We start from the raw sequence: 6,000 nt of genomic DNA on the forward strand, positions 1-6,000 counted from the left end.
GGCTGGTTCTTGGTATCATTGTTTCTCTTCAGTTAACCATGGTTATCTCTAAAGAAACATGTGCAGCCATCATTGCACTGCACAAAAATGGCCTAACAGGGAAGAGTATCGCAGCTACAAAGATTGCACCTCAGTCAACAATCTATCGCATCATCAAGAACTTCAAGGAGAAAGCTTCCATTGTGGTCAAAAGGCTCCAGGGCGCCCAAGAAAGACAAGCAAGCGCCAGGACCGTATCTTAAAACTGTTTCAGCTGCGGGATCGGACTACCAGCAGTGCAGAGCTTGCTCTGGAATGGCAGCAGGCTGGTGTGAGTGCTTCTGCACGCACTGTGAGGCGGAGACTCTTTGAGCAAGGGCTGGTTTCAAGGAGGGCAGCAAAGAAGTCACTTCTCTCCAAAAAAAACATCAGGGACCGACTGATATTCTGCAAAAGGTACAGGGAGTGGACTGCTGAGGACTGGGGCAAAGTCATTTTCTCTGATGAATCCCCTTTTCGATTGTTTGGGACATCTGGAAAACAGCTTATTCGGAGAAGAAGAGGTGAGCGCTACCACCAGTCTTGTCTCATGCCAACTGTAAAGCATCCTGAAACCATTCATGTGTGGGGTTGCTTCTCAGCCAAGGGAATCGGCTCATTCACAGTCTTGCCTAAAAACACAGCCATGAATAAAGAATGGTACCAGAATGTCCTTCAAGAGCAACTTCTCCCAACCGTCCAAGAGCAGTTTGGCGCCCAAAAATGCCTTTTCCAGCATGATGGAGCACCTTGCCATAAAGCAAAGGTGATAACAAAATGGCTCATGGAACAAAACATAGAGATTTTGGGTCCATGGCCTGGAAACTCCCCAGATCTTAATCCCATTGAGAACTTGTGGTCAATCATCAAGAGACGGGTGGACAAACAAAAACCAACAAATTCTGGCAAAATGCAAGCATTGATTATGCAAGAATGGACTGCTATCAGTCAGGATTTGGTGCAAAAGTTGATTGAGAGCATGCCAGGGAGAATTACAGAGGTCTTGAAGAAGAAGGGGCAACACTGCAAATATTGACTTGCTGCATTAACTCATTCTAACTGTCAATATAACCTATTGGTACTCATAATATGATTGCAATTATATTTCTGTATGTGATATAAACATCAGACAAACACTAATAAAAACCAGAGGCCAGCAGATCATGTGAAAATATAATTTTGGTGTCATTCTCAAAACTTTTGGCCATGACTGTACTATGTATGCAATACGTTTCCTTGTTTCCTGTCTTTCATAGCTGGGTTGTAGGTATCAGAGGAAAAGGAAGAAAAGAAGTTATGGCTCTTAGAAAGTGTCTCAAAATGTCTAAATATTCTCAGCGCTGAAGGGGTTAATGCCCCCTGCACCCAGTAATGGGGATCTCCACATACCTCCACCTGCAGAGCCACCACCACAGATATGGCTGTTCTGTGCACAGGACCTGTGATGAGGTCACAGTCATGTGATCAGTCACATGAAGGGGAGGAGTCAGGGGTTTATATGTGGGATCAAGAGGGAGTTACAGTGTGGATGTAGCAGGGAGCTGTGTGTATGAGATGTGTGTCATGAGTGACCACTCTCAATGAAGCTGGTGTGATGTGTGGATGTGACTGGCGGTGAACACTATAAGATCACCTAGGTCTATCTAAAATGATTACAATCCCCCAAGACGACCCCCACTAAGGTTTGGCTCAGGAGCTCGCACTCTTCCAGGAGCCTTCAGTGACGCCCTCGCTTCTCCATACACAATCACACGGATCATTAAGAACAAGACAGAACTTATTCCATGTAGTTTGATGATGAACAGTCACAAGGATTAATTACTACAGAGTAACGAAGATCACAAATGACAAACAGGAAAAAGTTACAGAAATAACCCAGAAACCTCACACTCACGTTCTGTGTACAGGATCCAGATCTGGGGGAAGCAGAGACTGGGACAAGTCTAATTCCACCGACCCCAAGAAATGCCAAACATCCAGCATTACCATATGTGTAAGACCTGGTCCCTGCTGCTCATCCCCCTTCCTGTGATGTCCCCTCCCGGGGGAGGATAATTATACTTTATGGTTCTTGTTGTTGATTTTCTCCCCCCACCTCTGGGTTGTGATGTGTAACTTTAAGGAAATACAAACCCCAGACCCAATGTGAAAACAGTCTTTGTATTCTATTTTCTGTGTAAGTCTGATATACAGGGTGGGCCATTTATATGGATACACCTAAATTAAATGGAAATGGTGGGTGATATCAACTTCCTGTTTGTGGCACATTAGTATATGGGAGGGGGAAAACTTCCAGTTGGGTGGTGACTATGGTGGCCATTTTGAAGTCGGCCATTTTGGATCCAATTTTATTTTTTTCAATGGGAAGAGGGTCATGTGACACATCAAACTTATTGAGAATTTCATAAGAAAAAACAATAGTGTGCTTGGTTTTAACATAACTTTATTCTTTCATGAGTTCTTTACTAGTTTATGACCACTTATAAAATGTGTTCAAAGTGCTGCCCATTGTGTTGGATTGTCAATGCAACCCTCTTCTCCCACTCTTGACACACTGATAGCAACATCACAGAAGAAATACTAGCACCAGGCTTCCAGTATCCGTTGTTTCAGATGCTGCACATCTCGTATCTTCACAGCATAGACAATTGCCTTCAGATGACCCCAAAGATAAAAGTCTAAGAGGGTCAGATCGGTAGACCTTGGTGGCCATTCAACTGGCCCATGACGACCAATCCACTTTCCAGGAAACTGTTGATGTAGGAATGCTCGGACCTGACACTCATAATGTGGTGGTGCACCATCTTGTTGGAAAAACTCAGGGAAAGTGCCATCTTCAGTGCATAAAGAGGGCAACACATCATCATGTAGCAATTTCAGATATCCAGTGGCATTGAGGTTTCCATTGATGAAGAATGGCCCCACTATCTTTGTACCCCATATACCACACCATACCATCAAGAGTCATACTACTAAGTCCCACTGTGGGACATGTATAATTTTTACTTTGATTTCTGGTTTCATACACTGCAGTACTCGTGTTCTGCAGTACATGAGACTGTCAGTGAGTCACTGACTTAGCCTGTGAGACCCAGCTTATAGCTGGATCTCACAGGCCATGCCACCGTACCTTGGAGTCATCACATGGCCTCAGGGTACCATAGTAACCATAAGCTCCCGTGATTCTCATCGCGGGGGTCCGATAGTTACAAAGGGGGTCGTGTAACCAATTAAATATCGCTGTTGCGATTAACAGCGGTATTGAAGGGGTTAAGCCCCGATCAGCTTCAAATCGGGCTGGGGCCGATACCACAGGGTGTCAGTTGTCATATGCTGTTGACATCCCCGGGGCAGCACTATACTCTTATCCTTCAGCACTGTTAAAAAGTGGCACTGAGGAATAAGGCCCCTTAACAGCTGCCGTTAAAAGGTGTGACACAGTCAGTGATGAGATTTTCTTTTTCTCTTTCCAGGTTCTCAAGATGTAATCATCTAAAAAACATGCAAAAAATTACCTATTTGGAATAAACGAAACCATAAGCCATAGAGCAGCATGATAGTTCAGTGGTTAGCACTGCATTCTTGCAGCACTGGGGTCCTGGGTTCAAATCCCACCAAGGACAACATCTGCAAGGAGTTTATATGTTCTCCCCGTGTTTGCATGGGTTTCCTCCAGGTTCTCTGGTTTCCTCCCACATTCCAAAGATATACTGATAGGGAATTTAGATTGTGACAGTGCCCATAATGTCTGTAAAGCGCTGTGGAATTAATGGTGCTATATAAGTGAGTAAAGTAAATAAATAAAAATGTGATAGGGAATTATAATATAATACTAACAAATATGGGATACAAAATCATAAATGAGCCAAGTAGACCTTCCTATGCACCCAAGAGAGAAATAAATAAGAAAGTATACATTGCCATAAACAAATGCCTCAAAGAGAGAAAGTACCTTGAGCTACCTCAAAAGCTGCTGGTGCATCAGTAATATGGAGAGATCAACCAGGATAACAATCTATGGCAGACGACACAAATCAGCCCCTAGGTTATTTTTTTTTATTAGGGTATGTAGAACTGACACTGGAGACACATGGTAAAACTATGGTATGACGTTTATTGTTTTTAAACATAAATTGATAACATTTAGATGGGAATCCTGATACTTCTCTCCTGAAGAAGCCTGCAGAGCCCATGCGAAACTCGTGAGGTCATTTTTGCTATGGCCCACTTCTACCTGAGTTCTTCAGTCTTCTAAACAGTAAATGCCTTGTTTGGTATAACTTTTTATTTCTTTCACATACTTAGTTTTTTTTGTCTACATTTCTCAGAAGTATTTCAAGCTCAGCTCGTTATACCTATTTCTTATTGTAGCTGACTCGCCCCCTGGGCCGTGGGGCACGTGGAACCGGGCAATAGGGAGACGCTGGGAGTAGTAGTGGCGGCCCGGTCCCGCGGCTCAGGGTGGTCAGGCCAATGGTAGTCTGCTACGTGCTTTAGATAATGTCCGACTACGCCACCCGTGGATTGCGGTTATTAGGAACCGCCGCTGCAAGGCAGTCCGCTGGGGCTGATGATGAATGCAGCTGGAATGGTGTGACTCCCCACGGGAAGAGTGCGGCCCCAGGGCAGTGTAGTGGATGGTGGGAGTGATGGTGGTGAGAGTCCCAGTACCGGTAGTGCTGGAGGCGCGAAGGAGCACACAGACAACAAGTTACAGTCCAGGGTCTTTACTCACAGTTCATTTGTTCTGGGTCACTTCTGTACAGGTAGTGACCGCCCAAGCCGTGCTGCGTCCACCAGGTGTGGGGCTCGGTCAACTCCCAAGCAGTTCAGGAGCATGGCACAGGACCCCCTTTAATCCTTTCTCTGGCCTGCCTCACCAGTGACCCACTTTTGTCCAGCTGCCGCGGACTTGTGCGGTTAAACGTGGGCCCCGTCCTCCGCTGTCCTATATGGTGCCTTCCTAGCAGGTTTGATGAGGTTTCGCACCAATAGATGATCACGACGACCGGTCTTTGGCTGAGGGTAGTTTCTCCTCCACCAACTTGGGATCCGGTACCCTTAATCTGCCTGACCCTTCACCCTGCATTCTCGTGGGTTCTTAGGGTCCCTTCCACCTTCTTGTTCCTGAGCCCTTCTGTTTCTCTGTCTCTCCTTCTCTTTCTCTGTTCCTTTCTGTTCCGTTCTCTTGGAGCTGAGATGAGCCAAAATCCCAGCTCCCCTTCACCTCCTCCTCGGCCTCTCACTAGGCCCTCCTGGAGTAGAGCTCGTACAGAGCCTCTACTCCCTGTCTTCTCCTCTGGCTGAACTGACCCAGAACTAAGATGGTGCCCACCTTTTATACCTCCCTCTGACCATGAGCCCAGGTGACCAGCAACCAATGGGCTCCTACCTACGCTCAGGAACCAACCCCTATCTGCCCCTACAGCACTGGGTGTTCCACCCCCCTCCCCACTCCAGACAGGGACATAGTCGGTCGTGCCTGCACTTCTGTCTAGTGGGAGCACCGTTGAGCTGTCCCTCGGAAATGGGGTGTGTGTGCTGTATGCAGCTAACTGAGCCCTGGTCCATACTCCATCCTTACCTGGGAGTGGAATATCACACCTCTGGCAGAGGTGCAATACCCCTGTAGCGGCCGAGCCCTCGGGGCGCTACATTCCCCCCTGGTAAAGCACAGCACGTCCTCGGGCTGGAAAAGAGCAAAAACAGTTAATTACAGGACATGCAAACTTTTTAAAACTTTTCACATCAGAAAACAGGCAACATGGTTCAATTCCCTTTATGGGAAACGCTTTTCTTTTCTTGTCACACTATTATAAAACGCTAACTAATACTTCTGGAACTCTTTTGACATATAAACACTATTAGAAAACATTCACATTACTATCTAGCAGCATATAAAAACTTTTCATATAAAACATTTGCAGGAAAATATTTTTACAACACATTCTTGGATCCTGGCGGCGGTGCAACTTGCGACCA

The 6,000-nt window shown here is 45.9% G+C and overlaps 1 pseudogene; it reads right to left on the reverse strand.

Annotated features, from left to right (window-relative positions):
- Nucleotides 1-1,482, reverse strand: part of LOC141270691 (uncharacterized) — an 81,747-nt pseudogene extending 80,265 nt beyond the window's left edge.
- Between the last annotated feature and the right edge of the window lie 4,518 nt (nucleotides 1,483-6,000).

Source organism: Phyllobates terribilis, unplaced genomic scaffold (genome assembly GCF_046119375.1).
Source record: "Phyllobates terribilis strain yellow unplaced genomic scaffold, ASM4611937v1 Scaffold_5__5_contigs__length_657084704, whole genome shotgun sequence".
Taxonomy (NCBI): domain Eukaryota; kingdom Metazoa; phylum Chordata; class Amphibia; order Anura; family Dendrobatidae; genus Phyllobates; species Phyllobates terribilis.